The following is a 16,151-nucleotide window of genomic DNA, read 5'->3' on the forward strand; positions in this document are numbered from 1 at the left end:
TCCCTCTCTCTGTGTGTGTGTGCGCGCGTGCTTATATTTTCTGTTTAATTGTTGTGAGTTTTATGACTTTTAATTCTTCACTTTATTAAAGTTGTATGAAGACAGAAGAACAACTCAGCTTGCATGGTTGATCAGAAATCACCATGCTTTGCTGTGGCTTCATTTTAAATAGCTTTAGACAGTATTTTAGTATTCTGTCCAGGTCTCTAGTCTTTGACTGTTTGGAAGTGTTGGATGAATATGATAGGTATGGAATTTAGGATAAAAATAGCACCCCTCTTGATGACTACAGACATTTGGGGGCTAAGTGACAAGAACAGGGTAGAGGTAGGAGGGGCTTCTCACAGGAGCTTCATTGTGTTCTCTTAGGCAGCTGATGGGATTTCTCAGCTCTCTTCATGTTGTTCTTAGCTTTGCTTTCACTGACTTTTCTCAGAGCTTTCTTCTTAGAGATTTTCCTCATATGGCTGATAATCCTTGTTCCCCAGTCGTAATTAATTGTGTGTTAATGTCCTTTTTAATCTCAACTCATATGCTGTACCTGTAGTTTAAACTCCTATTAGACAATATTTTATTCTGCTGTCTTCTTGCAGCCATATCTGTGTTTGCTTGCAGACTTCATCTTTATTTATGTGAATTGAAATCCATGCTGTCAGAACTCTGCGTGATACACTCCCTTGCCGCATCCTTCTCCTTAGCTCATTTGTGGTGTATGGGAGGCTTGGCTCCCACAGGCTGGAAAGGGTAGAACCTTGCTTTCCATGCAGCCAGAAGATGTGGGTTGCTTCCTAGGTGCTTTGCTAGAAGAGCATTTCGATTCACCCTTAGACAACAACAAAATATATCTTGATAAGTTGGAGTAGCCCACATATGATCACATCTTACTATTTTTTTGCATTCATTCTTATTTTATGTGTGTATCATTGCTTGCCTACATGTGTATGTATGTTTCAGGTATGCATGGTGCCCATGGGGACCAGAAGAGGGCAACAAATCCCCTGGAGCTGGGGTTGCAGACAGCCATGAGTGACCACGTAGGTGTTGGGAACTGAATCTGGGGCCTCTCTGAATGAACAGTAAATATTCTTAACTACTGAGCTATCTCTACAGTCTCTTGTCCAATGTGCCTTCCCCCCACCAAAAAAAAAAAAACAAAAAAACAAAAAACCTCTCAGGAATTATAGACAAATGCAATGGGAACATCCATGGGTCTTATATGTGCTTTCTCTATTTCTCTGGATGCTAAGGAAGCTTTCTTGGCTGGTTTCCCTGTGGAAATCAGGTCTCTGGGGTACTTGTTTATGTGTAAACAAGTAATTAGGCATTAGTTAAAATAGGGACTAACTCAGTCCCCATAGGAATGTGTCTATGTTCTGCAAGGTAAGGTGGAGAAACTGGGTATCCACACCTATGTGCTCAGTCCCTTAAGACGCATGAATTATTCATGTTCCAGACTTCTTTATGAAAGTATAAAGTAAATAAAACTGTTAATCCGCAGGTTTGCTCACCCTGGCTTCCCTCCTGGAAAACAAAATCATTGCTTGTGGCTTAGCTCATTGTCAGGTGTCAAGGACCTCATCATCCATCCCGTCCCTCTCATTCTCAAAGGCCAGCCTCCGTCCTTGTCACTAACATGGTGATGGCCATAGTTGTTGCCTTACAGCATGTCGTATTCAATCTGTAAGTTGTGAGGCTTTCAGGATCAAAGATTTATTAATAAGCTACTGATTTCTGGTTTTCTAGACTGAGGTTAGGGCTATGAGATTACTCAATGGGGAAAGGCACTTGTTAGCAAGCCTGAAGGAAGTCACTGTGGAAGGAGAGAAACAAATCCTTTTATGGTGTCCTCTGTCCTCCATGTGTGATTTCTGCCCTTCCAGAACATGCAAAATACACAAATAAATGAATATAAGATAATCAATGTGAGGGTCCTTGTCTGAGCCTTTTCATAGCTTCAGAAATTGTCTTACACAGGGCACCCATGATTTCAGGATTTCCTGCTGAAATTCTCATGGTAACATTTGACATGGAAGATAAAGTGCTTCATCTCAATCCTGTTGAATTATTGGCTTGTTATGAGTTAGATGGGAAATATCCTCCAAAATTCATCAGCAGAAGCTTGGTCACAAACCAGTGACATCGGCATAGAATCTTGAGATAAGACTTGGTGGAAAGAAATGAGATGACTAGGTGAACACCCTCAGAGGGAATATTTAGGCTTTATACATCTCTCTGTACCCCAGTCTCAGCACTGTAAGCTGATTGGCTTTTCTGTACCACATGCTTCCCTTCCTGTTGCCTTACCACAGACCTGAAAGCAAGAAGGCCAGGAGGCCTTGGACTGTAAACTGTGAAGCAGTGGGCAGAAGTAAATCTTTCCTCCCTGAAGTACGTTCTTGGATATCTTGTCACTGTGACTAATGCCTTGTGTGTGAGTGTGGGTGTGTTATTTTGCTATATCTGCTCTATTATTTAGAAAACATGGGCAAGAGAACATCATTCATTACCTCCTTCTCAATTCTTAGGGGCTTTCCAAGGTGCTTTTCCAGGGCACTCCTCAGCTCTTTAGAGATCCTGACATACTTGGACAGAGACCTTTCTTATGACCCAGAAGTTATAAGGTAATTGGTGTCTAGTATTCCATGACTTTCTGGTTATACAGGACAGTTCTCTGGAATAGAAGAGTCTGTCTGAGAAAATAGCATATTCTTGTGTCCATTAAGCTAAAACCCAGTGGGAAATAAGGAGATAGGTAAAGAGAGGGGACAGCTATCAAGCTATGCTTGCTCTGTGATGGGGCACTGAAATTTGATCTCCATACCCCCCCCAAAAAAATACTGTTGATCTTCCAACCAGGAGATGGCTTACTCTAATACATAGCTTTAGTACATCCCCTTAGGGTACAGAAAAGGAAAGACAGCTGTCATATTTTTAGAAAGGTATGCCACTAATGGAATCCCAGCTGGTTCCCATGCAAGTACATTTCCTGTGCATTTACATATGCATTGAACACTCTTCTGCCCACAATGGGATGGCTTTGTATGCAACTTAAATATGGTTCACAATGACTTTAGGACACTGATAAGCTATTACTGGCAGACTGTGAAAACAGCTTTAATACAATAAATGTATAATAGCTAATGTAAAGATTTAATGATAGTTATGCTATGATATATAATTATATATTGTACATAGTAGAAATATACACTAACTTTATTACACTGCAAACTGGGGCACACTTAAGCCAAGTCATGATATTCTATGGTAAGCCTATTTTTTATCATATTTAGGAAAATAAATATAAAATTATTTTAATAAGGTTTGGGAACATTAAAATATTACTTAAAATATTTGATTGAGAATTCCAGCTTGTGAATAAAATGAAGTTTAATTAAAATATATTAGTATGTTATCAATTTTTACTGTCACTGAGTGCTGGGCTTTGAATGATTTGAGTGTGTTCCCAAGGCATCATATATTGAAATTTTCTCATAGGAAGGTATTAAAAGCCTAGAAACTTAATCCTTCTAAGGATTTTGGGGAGGTGAATAGCATAAGGTCAGTGAGTTAATGTAGAGTCTCATGTTTGAATCTTTCTATGTAGAAGAGAGACTAGAATAGACATATATGTGTGTGTACTTCCTACCTTTTGCTATGGGATACTTTCTCTTTTAGTTAAAATACCCTGATTAAAGCAACTCAAGGAAGAAAGGGTTTGGTTTGCCTTCCAGCTACAGAGGGGTCCAATATGATGGGAAGAGATGGTACTGCTCATTCCCTGGACCTCTCAGATTCTTTTAAAATTTCTCTTTCCTTGTCTCACATAGAATAGCTAGCCTAAAGACCATCCATTTAAAGGCATAAAATAAAGCACAAATAAGATAAGAGCATGTAATGAAAGCCCACATTGTAGCCAGGTCAGACAGAAGAGTGTATCTGGTGAAACAGGTCTTCTTCTGGAGCTTCATTTCTAACATCTGTTTTTAACTCTTCTTTAGTATAGATATAGGAAGTGTACTTCCTCCTTTAGGATATAAGGAGTATAAGCTTCCTTCAGAGTGCATGTGATTCCCAATGTAGCCTCAGGGCCTTGGCAGGAATTACCAAGCATTCTAGTTAACTCTAGTTGTTAAAACAAATATTCCTATAAACAAATCATTTAATAGTTCATGGCTATACATTTTTGAGACAAAGCTATCATGTAGCCTTGGCTAGACTAGAACTTACTATGTAGAAGTAGCCTTGGCTAGACTAGAACTTACTATGTAGACCAAGCTAGCCTTGACCTCCCAGAGATTCACATGCCTCACCATGACTGATCTATGACTGAACTTTTATTACTTGTCTATGCCAGGTCCAAGCAGGAATTCCTTTTAGCTCCTTGAAAAAGCAGCCTTCCCTGGGTGACTAGGAGACATGTACCATTTCCGTCCTATGGCTCTGTCATCATTAAAATGCATCTTGCAGCACTCATTTGAATCAAGCCTTTGGAAAAGTCTAGACCGGATGTTAGAGGAAGCACGCCAGCAAGTATTACTAATAGAGACTCAAGGGTTGCTTGCATTTCACTTCTGTTTAGGTTTGATTGACTAGAAACAGGTGACTATTCTTTCTAACAAAGATGCAAGCTGTTAGAGTCTAGGTATAGTCCAGATTCGAGACATATGGTCAGTTTTTTATCAAGACTTGTGCTGTATTCAGGCTATGTAGACAAAAAATTCAGATCTTTGTATATCTTTATATAACTCAAAGCTTGGTTCTTACATCCAGGTTCCCCTTCCTTTAGAATGTGTGTGCACATGTATGTATATGCATGTAGGTATGTTACATGCTTGCTGCATTGCATAATAAAACTAAAGCTTCAGGCCAGTAAAATGTGTGTTTAAAATGACTCTTGTTCCTTTAAGTTATTTGCTGACAGTACCTAAAACTCTGTGGGCTGTGAGAGGCATAGAGATATTCTGAAGCCACCTGGTACTAGTCTTGCTGAGTGTCCAAATCTCTTCATAACCTTGAGTTTATTGACAGTCACTTGAAGGCTTCAGTTTAGCCATATGATACTATTAACATCATGGAAACCGATAATACTCCCTGTTTTTCTCTTAGAAAGACAGATGTTGGCATTTCCCATCACTGGATGCTTACTGCCCAGTTCTTGGGTTTGAGACTGAACTAGATGGTGGCAAGATACCTTCTCAAAGGTCCCATCAACCAACAAAAAATTAAGTGAATCAAATATATATTGGGTTAAAGGACTTTCTGATTGTCTGATTCCCACCTTGTTATCTCAAGAACCAAGTCTCCAGGGAGACTCTCCCTTCCCTGGCTCCTCAATTCTCTCCATGTCCCATGTCATTTCCAGAGAAGCCTCATTGCTAAAACACACTAGTTGATGTTTTAAGTAGACAAATTTCAATCCTACCTTATGAAGGCACGGGCTGTAGGTTGATGTTTGTTTATTTTCTCTGGGAGTGAAGCTCTGGGCATCAAGGTCTTGATATACTCATCCCAGAAGAAAGTGGGATGGGAGAAAGCCAAGAATGGTCTAATAAGCCATGCTTGTGTTTCCATGACAACCAGAAAATAGCAGAAGGAACTAACCCTGCTTTTCTTTCGTCTTAGTATCATGTAGTATCTGTATCATTTCAAGGAAGTGATGCCCTTAGCTTGATCAAGTTTCCTGAGCTTTTCAGGAGAGAAAGAATTCAGTAATTAAATTCAACCAATGTTTTTTAAGTACCCGTTGTATGCACAATGTATTAGGGCATAAAAGGGAGATTTTGAAGCTTATAATCAAATATTGGAGCTAAAGCAAGTACTTAACACTCAAGGGTAATTCTGAGAAAGAAGCTTAATTGAAATTTATTTAATTAATTAAAATTAAATTTGCATGTAACAGATCTGAGTTGTAGCATCCTACATGTCAATTATCTCTTTTCATTTTGATCCAACTTAAATAATTATGTACAGTGGACTGTAATGCATGGATTGAAGAGTATCACTGTATATAGATATGATCAAGAAATGACCTTTTCTTTTTAATAACTTATGTATGTGTATGATGAAAGTCAAAATGGTCATAAATACTTTTAATAAAAATGACTTTTTTTTCAATGAGTGTTTGAGAGTCTATAGAAAGTAGAGCTTAATCTTCAAAGAAAAAACTTTTAAGAAAGAAATGATGTTTGGGTTTGGTCTTTAACAGGAAATAGTATGTTGACAGGTGGACATGAGTAGTCTAGGGTAAAGGCTGGGCTTGAGCACTGGCCAGAGAGATGTGTGTTAGACAAGCCATGAGCAAAAGTTGCAAAGATACATTATCATGCTACTTTAAAAGATCTATTAGAGTAGTATGTAGAGTCTTTACTGGATCCTAGATACTTTGCTCAGAGAACTCAGACTGAGTGAGAAGAACTCCCAAACTCAATTTCACAGAAGAAGAAGACAAGTGGCCAAATAAACATTTTAATAAAGCAATTGGCAAGGTACAGTTGTGAAATAACTCACAAATACAAGAACAATCTTCTTTTTTTAGGAAACTATATAAACCAGACTCTGTTGCGAGCCACCATTTTACATCCATTACCTCATGTCATCTTTTCAATGAGCCTATGAGGCAAGCTTTGTTATCTCCATTTTGGAAATGAAGACGATATTGAGGCAATGAACATGAAGCGATTTCCCCAAGATCACCTAGCTGGCAGCAGAGGAACAGGATTCAAAACTGGTTTTACATGATCAAACTGAACCTGTCCAGAGAGCTGGGTTGGTGGGCAGGGGTGAGATAGAAACCAGGCAGGTGGAGAAAAGTATTTTGGGAAGTGAAATTAGCACATGAAATGTTTGGAGGAAACATCAGGAAGACTTTTAGACAGACATTAAGGATGAGCTTCAAATCAGCCCTACTTGGATTTGGACATGGGAATGTCATTAAGAAGATAACTATTTTTTTAAAGAAGTGTCTGAATTTTCCCCTTTGATGTCTTTCCTTTCATATTGACAGACTTTCTACATGGCATGTTACATATCTTCTATACCCACGAACTGGAAATACCATCCCACGAGGTCTGAGGTCTACAGCTAGTGTTCAGCTTCTTCTCAGCAATTTTGTCATTCATGAAGAAGACAGCCCACATTTTTGAATCAAATGACATTTTAAACAGTTGATACGATATTATTACAGCATTTGACCTCAGCCCTTGAGGAACTTGCAGTTCAGAAGCTGTCTAGCCCAACAGTGACAGCAGCCACATGGCTCCCTTTAGACATGGAAAAATAGTTAGCCAAGGAAACATAGGGTCCACCAACTGTTTACGACTAAGAATTGAGCTGTTCTATAGGAGTGTGACTGTGTATATGCATACACATATTTGTGTGTTTGTGCTGGTGCAGATGAATGTGAGTAATCTCACAAATGAGAGAGAGAAGAAAAGTCTTTCTAGACATGAGGAAGATTCTTAGACATTGCTGAAGTTTCCTAAAATGTACTTTGGATCAACAATGGAAAATCTCATTGGCCCTTAACTTAAGAGAGTTTCCTTAGCTTCCCTCCCATAAAAATATGATCATTCAGCCATAATGCAGAATTGAGACAAGACCATTACAGAGGTGGCCACCACATGTTATCTGCTCTGTGAAGAAGAAAGCAAAGATAACAGCACCCTTCATAGAAGTAAAGCCTTTCAGTGGCCCTTTGACTAGCAAATTTTTAGCAAATGCTAGTCATGGTCGTAGTTTGTGGCTTGATTGTTTCATAGTGCAGAAAGATAATATTTTTAGAGAAATAAAAAGTATCTTGCCCATGATTCTATTTTTTAATGGGAAAACTGAATTTAAGCTATTCAAGGGCTTTAAATTTGGAGGTAGGGGAACAATGTGTGGTGTATGTTGGCTGGAAGACTAAACACTTCAATATAACATCAATATATAATTTGTATGCCTACAAATATTATTGGCATAAATAATTCATGTTGATGCTTTGCATTCAGTTGGTTAACAGTGTCTTTGTCATTTTTTATCAGTCATGATGCCATTGCAATCTTGTTCATTGTGTTTAAAGAATACTCGGGGAAATGGTTCAATTGTGTGTCTGGATGGTTTAATGTATTTATTCATTTAGTCAGATGTGATGAAGTACAGAGTGTTTAATATGCATGCTTACAATGTACTAGAGCCTGGAATTTAATTACAGACAGTGTTATTCTCTTTCATTCTCAGAAAAATTATAGTTTTTTTCAAAATGCTGCCATTTTGTACATTTAATTACAATTTCCTTGAAGCTTTTCAATAGACTTTGAAGACTCCTGAGCATTTGAGCTGTCAATAGGAAACCTTTGGTTACCTAAACGGGCTACCTCACATGAAATTTGAGTTTCTCTAAAATGAAATACAAAATAGGTTTCCTATGCATGGAGGAGATACGTTCAGAGAGTGTTAATTGCTGTGACATAGCCTTGAATCTGTGTCTGCATCATTCCATGCAGTACCCATGATTTTGGCCTTGAAAACACTTCTGAGAGTTTATAAAGAAACTATGTATAAAGATCAGACTTGGTTGCAACCAACCATTTTGCATCTATAGACTTTGAAGACTCCTGAGCATGACCATGTAGTACCCATGGTTCTGGCCTTGGAAACACTTCCTTCAGTGACTTGATCCAACTTTTCCTTTCTCCTACCTCCTGGATCTTTGATGGGTCCAGTGCCTTCTCTGGCTACTCTACAGCCAGTGTCCCCTTATAATAATCATTTCCTTGTATCACTTTCTTCCACTAGCTGGTCTCTGCTTGAAGTTACCTTTCACGGGATAATGCAAATAGTTTGTACACAGTGTGCATGATTGGTGTCTAAGAAAACCAGAGACTACTAGTAGTTATTACAGTAAACTAACATATTTTATCCAGCACAATTGTACCAGGTGAATCAACCTCAGGGATGAACTGGACTTAGTTTTGCACACAAAAAGAAGGGAGGATTTTTAGTTAAAGAGCAGAGGTGATAAAGTCTAGTGAGGTAAATGTCTTGTTAAGTTGCCTAAGAGGATTCCTGCGGAAGGCAGACTCTGGTGGTCAGATGTTCCATGGAGGATGGCAGAAGATGAAAATGGTCATTAAATAGTAAGTGTAAAGGATTCTACTAAGCCAGTTCATGCTAGTTCTGTGGTAAAATGTCAGAAATGCAAGTCGGGAGTCGAGAAAGAGAATTGAGAGCCAGTGTACAGTTTAGTTGATGACAGCTCCCTAGTAAGTGTGATCTTTCCAAGACAGGAGGTACATTTTTAATATGGAAGCTCAATTCTAAATGAAGTTGTTGATTGGGATGGTTTTCAGGAAGAACCATAAGTAATTCAGGCAGCTCTGGTGCCATGGAAGGGCCAGGTGGCCTTCTTCTGAAGAGGGTTGCTAAAGGCTGGGTCATCACAGAGAGTGAGAATTGGCAGGGAACGGATGTGAAGATCAGTATCTGGGAGAACCTTCCCCACTCACTACAAGCCTGGCATTAAGTGCTGAGAGTTTAGCACATGCGTGACAAGTTTTCATACACATTTCCACTGTGGCTGCTTTTCATGCCAGGTTTTTGCAACCCTAGGTGTGTGGATGTACAAAGTAGGTATATAAATCTTGACAATCAATCATAAAGAACCTTATTTCAAAACAGTTCTGTGGTATGCATACGTTACCATTTTTTAGTAATTAAAAATTTGCATATTAATGAGATGTGTTTGTATATTCATTTTTACATAAAGAGTGAAGTCATAGCTGAATTGTATTGCAGGACTTACAGCATCTTCAGCTATTTCCAGAGCTAACACATTAATGTGTTTGTGGGAAGGGTATCTGTGTAGGTATGTGCATGTGTGTATAAAGGTGCATTTTCACATGTGGGAGTACAAGTGGAAGACAAAGGTCAATACTGGGTGTTTCCTAGACCATTCTCTACCTTAGGTGTGGAGACACAGTCTCTCATTGATCTTGTATCTCATCCATTCAGTGAGGCTTGCCAACAAATGAGCTTTGTGTATCTGTCTTATTTTTTTTAACCTACCACATACTCAAACTAGGGTTACAAATGTGCACCATCACTGTGCCCAGCTCTTATGTGCAAGGTGAGATATAAATTCCTCATGCTTGTGAAATAGGCACTTTACTGAGTCTACCATCTTTCCAAACATGATATTTTAATTTTTAACTATAAATCGTAAGACTGCTATTTAACATAAATATGCAGAAAAACTGTGGTTTTTTGGTAAGAGTATGTTTAAAGCCATCTTAGAAATCATTGGACATTCTTCCCCAATCTCAAGCAAATTCATTTAATAATTCTTTACAACACTTCTCAGCAATTCAAATAGCAATTTTTAAAATCGATCAGTCTAGCACAATTTAGTCCAAAGATAAATAAATTTGATAACTTACATGCTGAAGAAGGATAGTAGGAAAATATTAAATATTGTTTTCCATAATTAAACTGATATAGCTTTAGAAGAGCAGAAAACTTTTACATAAGGTGAAATGTATACCATGTAGTACTCTCAGATCTAAGCTGAAATAGTACAGGCAGAATTCTAGTTGCATTGTGTGATGGCTTGCCTGGTGCAAAGCAAGTATGTCGAGAGCTCAGAACCAAGGAGTCATTGAAATTACACAATATACCATGTGCAGGGACTTCTAGAATTACCTTGGATGTGTTACCCATTTGAGTTTGAATTAATTTCTAGTGATTGAGAATTCAGAAACCTTTTTACTATCGCCAAGTTTTGTGAGCCCTCCTCATTCTGCTCAGCAATCCTGGATGTGGTTATGACCCATGGTTTATGACATTAGGTGTTAGATAAATTGATGGAGTTCACAGATGTAGGATATGACACAGAGATCTAGGAGAATTCTGCTCTCTTCTCTGTCCTACTTTAAAAAAAAAAGAGATTTGTTTATTTACTTATTTAATTTATATAAGGATACTGTCACTGTCTTCAGACACACCAGAAGAGCAACAGATCCCAGTACAGATGGTTGTAAGCCACCATGTGGTGGCTGGGAACTGAACTCAGGACTCTTGGAAAAGCATCTAGTAGTCTTGACTGCTAAGCCATCTCTCCAGCTCCCTCCCCTTCCTACTTAATCTGAGTAAAAATTTACCTTTATTTTTTTTTTACCCTAAATCAAGGGTGTGGTTATTAGATAATCTATAGCCCTGGAGGTATGGAGAGTGCCAATGACTCTCATAAAAGCTTGAAGTCTCTTGAATTAGAAACCTGGGGACAAAATATTTTGCACCACTGCTAGATCATCTAGAGCTGTGAGGTGCCTTTGTAGGAAGATTGAGCTTGCCAGAAAGTGAACCTGCAGCCCATGGAGAGATGCAGAAATCGCCGCACTCAGGGCTATCTGTACTCTTTCTGGTTCCCTTACGGCCTCAGCACCCTGCCCTGCTAAACTAAACATCCTTCTTTGCTGTATCTTATTACAGTTTGGAAAGTGTTGGCCATGTTCTCTGAGGACCTGCTGAGACAGGCGCTCTCTGGTACTGTACTGAACAAAGCTGGATGGGAAGTGCAGCCTTGCAGTAGTGCCTTGGCTGGGTATCTGAGAACCTCTTGGCACTGTGCCGCATAGTGTAAGTTCTATATTTACCAGTGATTCATTCTACCTCATGGGGTGGCTACTACTGTAAAGGAAAGGTGGCCTGGTAAAGCAAACGAACAAACAACAAACAAAACAAAAACAAAAACTCACTTTCAGTTTATACCCTGGATAAATTTTAAATTCATGTTTTTATAAAAGTATATCCCAAGATATACTTCATCTATTCTCATTTTCATCACTAGAAAAAATTCATGTATACTGAAAATGCCATTTTCTATATCTAGGCTTCTATAAGAAAAGTATACAGAAAGAGGAATAGAATGATTTTGGAGTTTGCACTGGCCAGGCTGTTCTGAACAGATTCTGGGTGAGAATAGTCCAATATGATGTTTTGGGGGAACAGAAGGAAGCCAATTTGACTGAAGATGGAAGGATTTTTCAACTTGAAAGATATCAGCTTCTGGTGCCTTCACAAAGACCAGATGATGGGAATACTGTCAAGGCAGCCTATCATTCTTCCCAGGTTGTTTTCTCAAACTTCTGTTTGCTTTGCTTTGTGTGAAATGTCCTTCTCAGGCCCAACTTTTCCCATGAAATTGTCCAGATTGCACAACAGAGTTAGAGTCCACACTTGGCACATATCAGAAGTGTGAGGGAAAGAGCCAAATTCTAGGCAGCGAAGGCATAGTAGTGAGTGTAGAGACAGCCCCAGACAAGCTTTACAGTTAGAGAAGAGCATAGCCTACTGCGTGTTTAGGAGACCAAGTAAGGACTGCCTGCTTCAGACACTCCTCCCTATACTGGGAGATGCTAATAGGAAGGCAAGATGAGAAGACTGTAGACACCCCTCTCTCTGTGTAGCACTGGCTGCTTTAAAACTCTTTAATCCTCCCCCTAACTACTGAGTATTGAGATGCTCAACCCAACCAATGAACACCAGATTCTTGCTTTCTTTAATGCCCCTGAATATTTGACACAAATCTAGGCTTCTTCTTGTAGTTGGTTTTACAAAGGGAGGGGTGGAGGACTAGTGTGTAAGTATGCACCAGTGCCCAGCCAACCATCCTTGGGGCCTAGCTTCTGTTGAGTCTTACTTTAAGATTTCCATTTTCTATGTGTCAGGAATCCTTGTTTAAATTGATATTGGTTATTACATCCTTGGTTTCTTTCACAAAACTGAACCTCTGTAGCAGAGAATTTTGACCATGGTTGTCTTGTCAACCTAGCTGTTCTTAATACATGTGTTTTTTTGGGAACATTTGTTTGAATCACAAAGACTAAGAATGTAAATTAGACTAAATACATTAAGAAGTGTTGTCTTCCTTTTTAAAAAAAAAAGTTTCATATAGCTCAGGCTGGCATTTAACTTATTATGTAGCTGGGATTTGAACTTAAGATTCTTCCACTTCTGTCTTGTTAGTGCTGGGGTTGCAGGCATATTTGCCATGCTCGGTTCAAGCAGTGCTAAGGATGAAACCCAGAGAGAAGTGGGTGCCACGCAAGCATCCTTTCAACTAAACTATGTTCCCAACTTCTCTAGTCCTGCCCCCTCTATTTTGAAATCTGTCTGACAGAGCAAATGGAGATCTGGGACCACAGAGATCTTTTGCATCCACATAGACAATAGAATCAGTTTCCACAGAGGAACACTATCCTGTGGCTATTCTGAAAAGTCAGAGGAAGTTTTGGAAATGAGCACTGGAGTTGAAGACATAGCTCGGTCGGTAAACTGAATGCCCGAGTTCAAATTCTCAGTATCCATGTAAACTGCTGGGAGTGGGCATGCCCAGCTGTGACTCGGTGGTAGTGATGGGGTTAGTGGAGATGGGAAAGTGAGGAAGACATTCAACATTGACCTCAGCTCTCTTTATACATGTTCACCTCACATGCATACACATACACACATACACAGACACATACACAGAGAATGAACATACATGTATCTTTTTATTTAGATTTACTTATTGTATTTTACACACATATATATATATGAATTTTTGCCTGCATGCATATATGTGCACCACATGCATTCCTAGAACCCACCAAGGCATTAAGAAGGCATTAGATCTCCTGGAGCTGAAGTTACAGATGATTGTGGGCTACCTTGTAGGTGCTGGAACAAGAACCTGGGTCCTCTGCAAGAACAGCAAGTTTTCTTATCTCTTAAGCCATGTCCTAGCCCTAAAGGTTTTATTATCTTTATTTCTTATGTATAAGTCTTTGCCTGTGTACGTGTGTGTGTGTGTGTGTGTGTGTGTGTGTGTGTGTGTGTGTGCCATATGCATGCAGTGCCCTTGGAGACCTGAAAAGGGTCTTGGATCCCTTGAAACTGAAGTTACAAATGGTTGTAACCTACCATGTGTGTGTTAGAAACAAAAAGCAGATCTTCAGGAAGTTCAGCAACCATTGACCTATATCTTTCTATCCATTCTATGTCTCCTAAGACAGAACACTATAAACTTAGAATCCCGTCCACATTGGCTACTTTCTACAATTCTTTTAGATTTTCTTCTGTTATTAAAAATGTTCTCACTTTTTGATTCTTAAATAACAAAGAGCTGCACCAATTTTCTTGAGTACTGTCATTCACCAGCGCCTTCTCTGGCAGTATCTTCCATCCATCATACTCTGCTTTGAATGCCTACAGTTGCTCAAGACTCTGATCTATTTTCCTATTTTAAAAGTGCAGATGAAACAGCTGAAAACTCTGATCTCTCCACACATTCCTAACGGTGCCAAGTCTGGGTGCCACACCATGCCAAGTATTTATTGTCCCATCCTTATGGGACCTTTGGTTGGGATTAAGTAATGGAGTCTATTCTCTGATGCTGACAGCCAACGGGTAGGGAACCCTGTCACTGCTACCCTGAGAATAGCTCTTCTCTGTTGTGGTAGAGGCCTGAAATTCCAAAAATGACCTTTAGAATGTTCATCAGCCTTCCTGGGGCCCTGTTTCTATATTTCTTGGAGTTAGCCTACCTCAACTTGTTTCTATTATCCTAAAACAATTGCAAACTTCATCTCTATTTGTTTCATGTTTAAGAGGTTAGATCCCTTAAAAATACACAGTTATAATTTAAACTGCTTTCCTTTATCCATTTGCATCATAGCAGAAGGTAGTTTGGGGAGATGACTTCCAAACTGAGAGCCACTAGAAAGCACTGGATCATGAGAAGAATGCTCTTGTAAACACCTGCTTCTATCTCCAAGTTCTTCCAAGTGTTAAGAAAAGCTCAAAGACTCCTTAGCCTGCTTCATGCTACCTGGCTCCAACTTTCTCCTCTCCAGCTCCTGGCATCCTGCCTCACACAAGATGCTCCAGCCTGACTAAAACACTGTTATCTCCCCTCTGTTGGCCAGGCTGCTGCCTCCACTCCAACCATGCCTTCTTGCTTGTACTAGGAAGCCTGATCACCACCCCTCCAGCCTAGGTTAGCTATCTGTGTCTTCTCTCCCTTTTCCCAGGCTTTCTGCTAACACTATGGTGATGTTTAAGACTGGAAGGAGCATGGTGAATTTTCACAGTGGCAGGGGTTCTCTAAAAGCTGAAAGGCTTTCCATTTTTCCTCAGATGGGTCTACTAGACCCTCGGTATGACTGAGAATTTTATCAGTGAGACAACTTTCTAAGAGGATTTCCAGAATGATTACTTCCTATTTAACTGGCTGAGAGATGTCATAACCACCTTTAAGCCAGTCATCTGCAAGAAGGCTGAGATGGTCAAGATAAGTCACCATGTACTTCAGGAAGAGAGGACAGTGGCTAATCATTGAGGGCTTGCACCTGGGACAAATGTGACATTCTCTCTCAAAAATGAAGGGAGAATAAGTTTTTGGTAATTACCCGAGTGCTTATTATGAGACCTAATTTCTTCACAGATCTCCGTATCTGTATTGGTGTAATTGTTGTCTCTTAACTGCAAGTCTGAGCAACGTTAGAAAGAACTTCAAGATGAGAGCTGGGTAACTTTGTCTCTCACCTGTGGGTCCTGCAGCTGAAATTACTTCTAGGCATTGAACTTTCATCTCCCAAAGTTTCTTAAGGAGTCATGTAGACTTTTTCGTTTTATTTATGGGCCTGGTAGGAGGGAGGATGCAGCCAGATTGAGATGTAAAAAGCTAGCTTTTATTCTTTCTGTCAATGTCCAGATGAAAGTGATGAAGAGTGGCATTCAAGTTCTTTTCTGAAAGGAGAGTGTGGTGTGTGAGGTGATGGGGAAGGCATGAAAAAGACAGACAGAAGCGAAATCTGATCTGGTTGCATTATTAAAAGGTCAGTGAAATCAAGCAGAAAAGGCAGTTTTGTAAACAAAACTGAAGAAAGGGGAACCTTGAGATTAAGCCTGTTGCTGCTATATGGCTGTTGGTCAGAATATTATTGAAAAATTTCTGAGAAAGACCTATAGGGAATAAGCGAGACCCCAGCCCTGTCTTGACCTGGCTGCTCACTATTTCCACTGACCTTGTGGCTGTCTTAACATTGAAAAGTATTTATACTTCCTTTATTACGTTGTTCTCTTAACCAGAAATCAGCTCAAAGTCACCGCTCCCATTTCCTACCTCTACACAT

At 39.4% G+C, this 16,151-nt stretch overlaps 1 protein-coding gene across 1 annotated transcript in view; it reads left to right on the forward strand.

Annotated features, from left to right (window-relative positions):
• Nucleotides 1-16,151, forward strand: part of Tnik (TRAF2 and NCK interacting kinase) — a 399,376-nt gene that overhangs the window by 189,678 nt on the left and 193,547 nt on the right. The gene's annotated exons all lie outside the window — the stretch shown is intronic.

This window comes from Grammomys surdaster, unplaced genomic scaffold (assembly GCF_004785775.1).
Source record: "Grammomys surdaster isolate TR1022 unplaced genomic scaffold, NIH_TR_1.0 62, whole genome shotgun sequence".
Lineage (NCBI taxonomy): Eukaryota > Metazoa > Chordata > Mammalia > Rodentia > Muridae > Grammomys > Grammomys surdaster.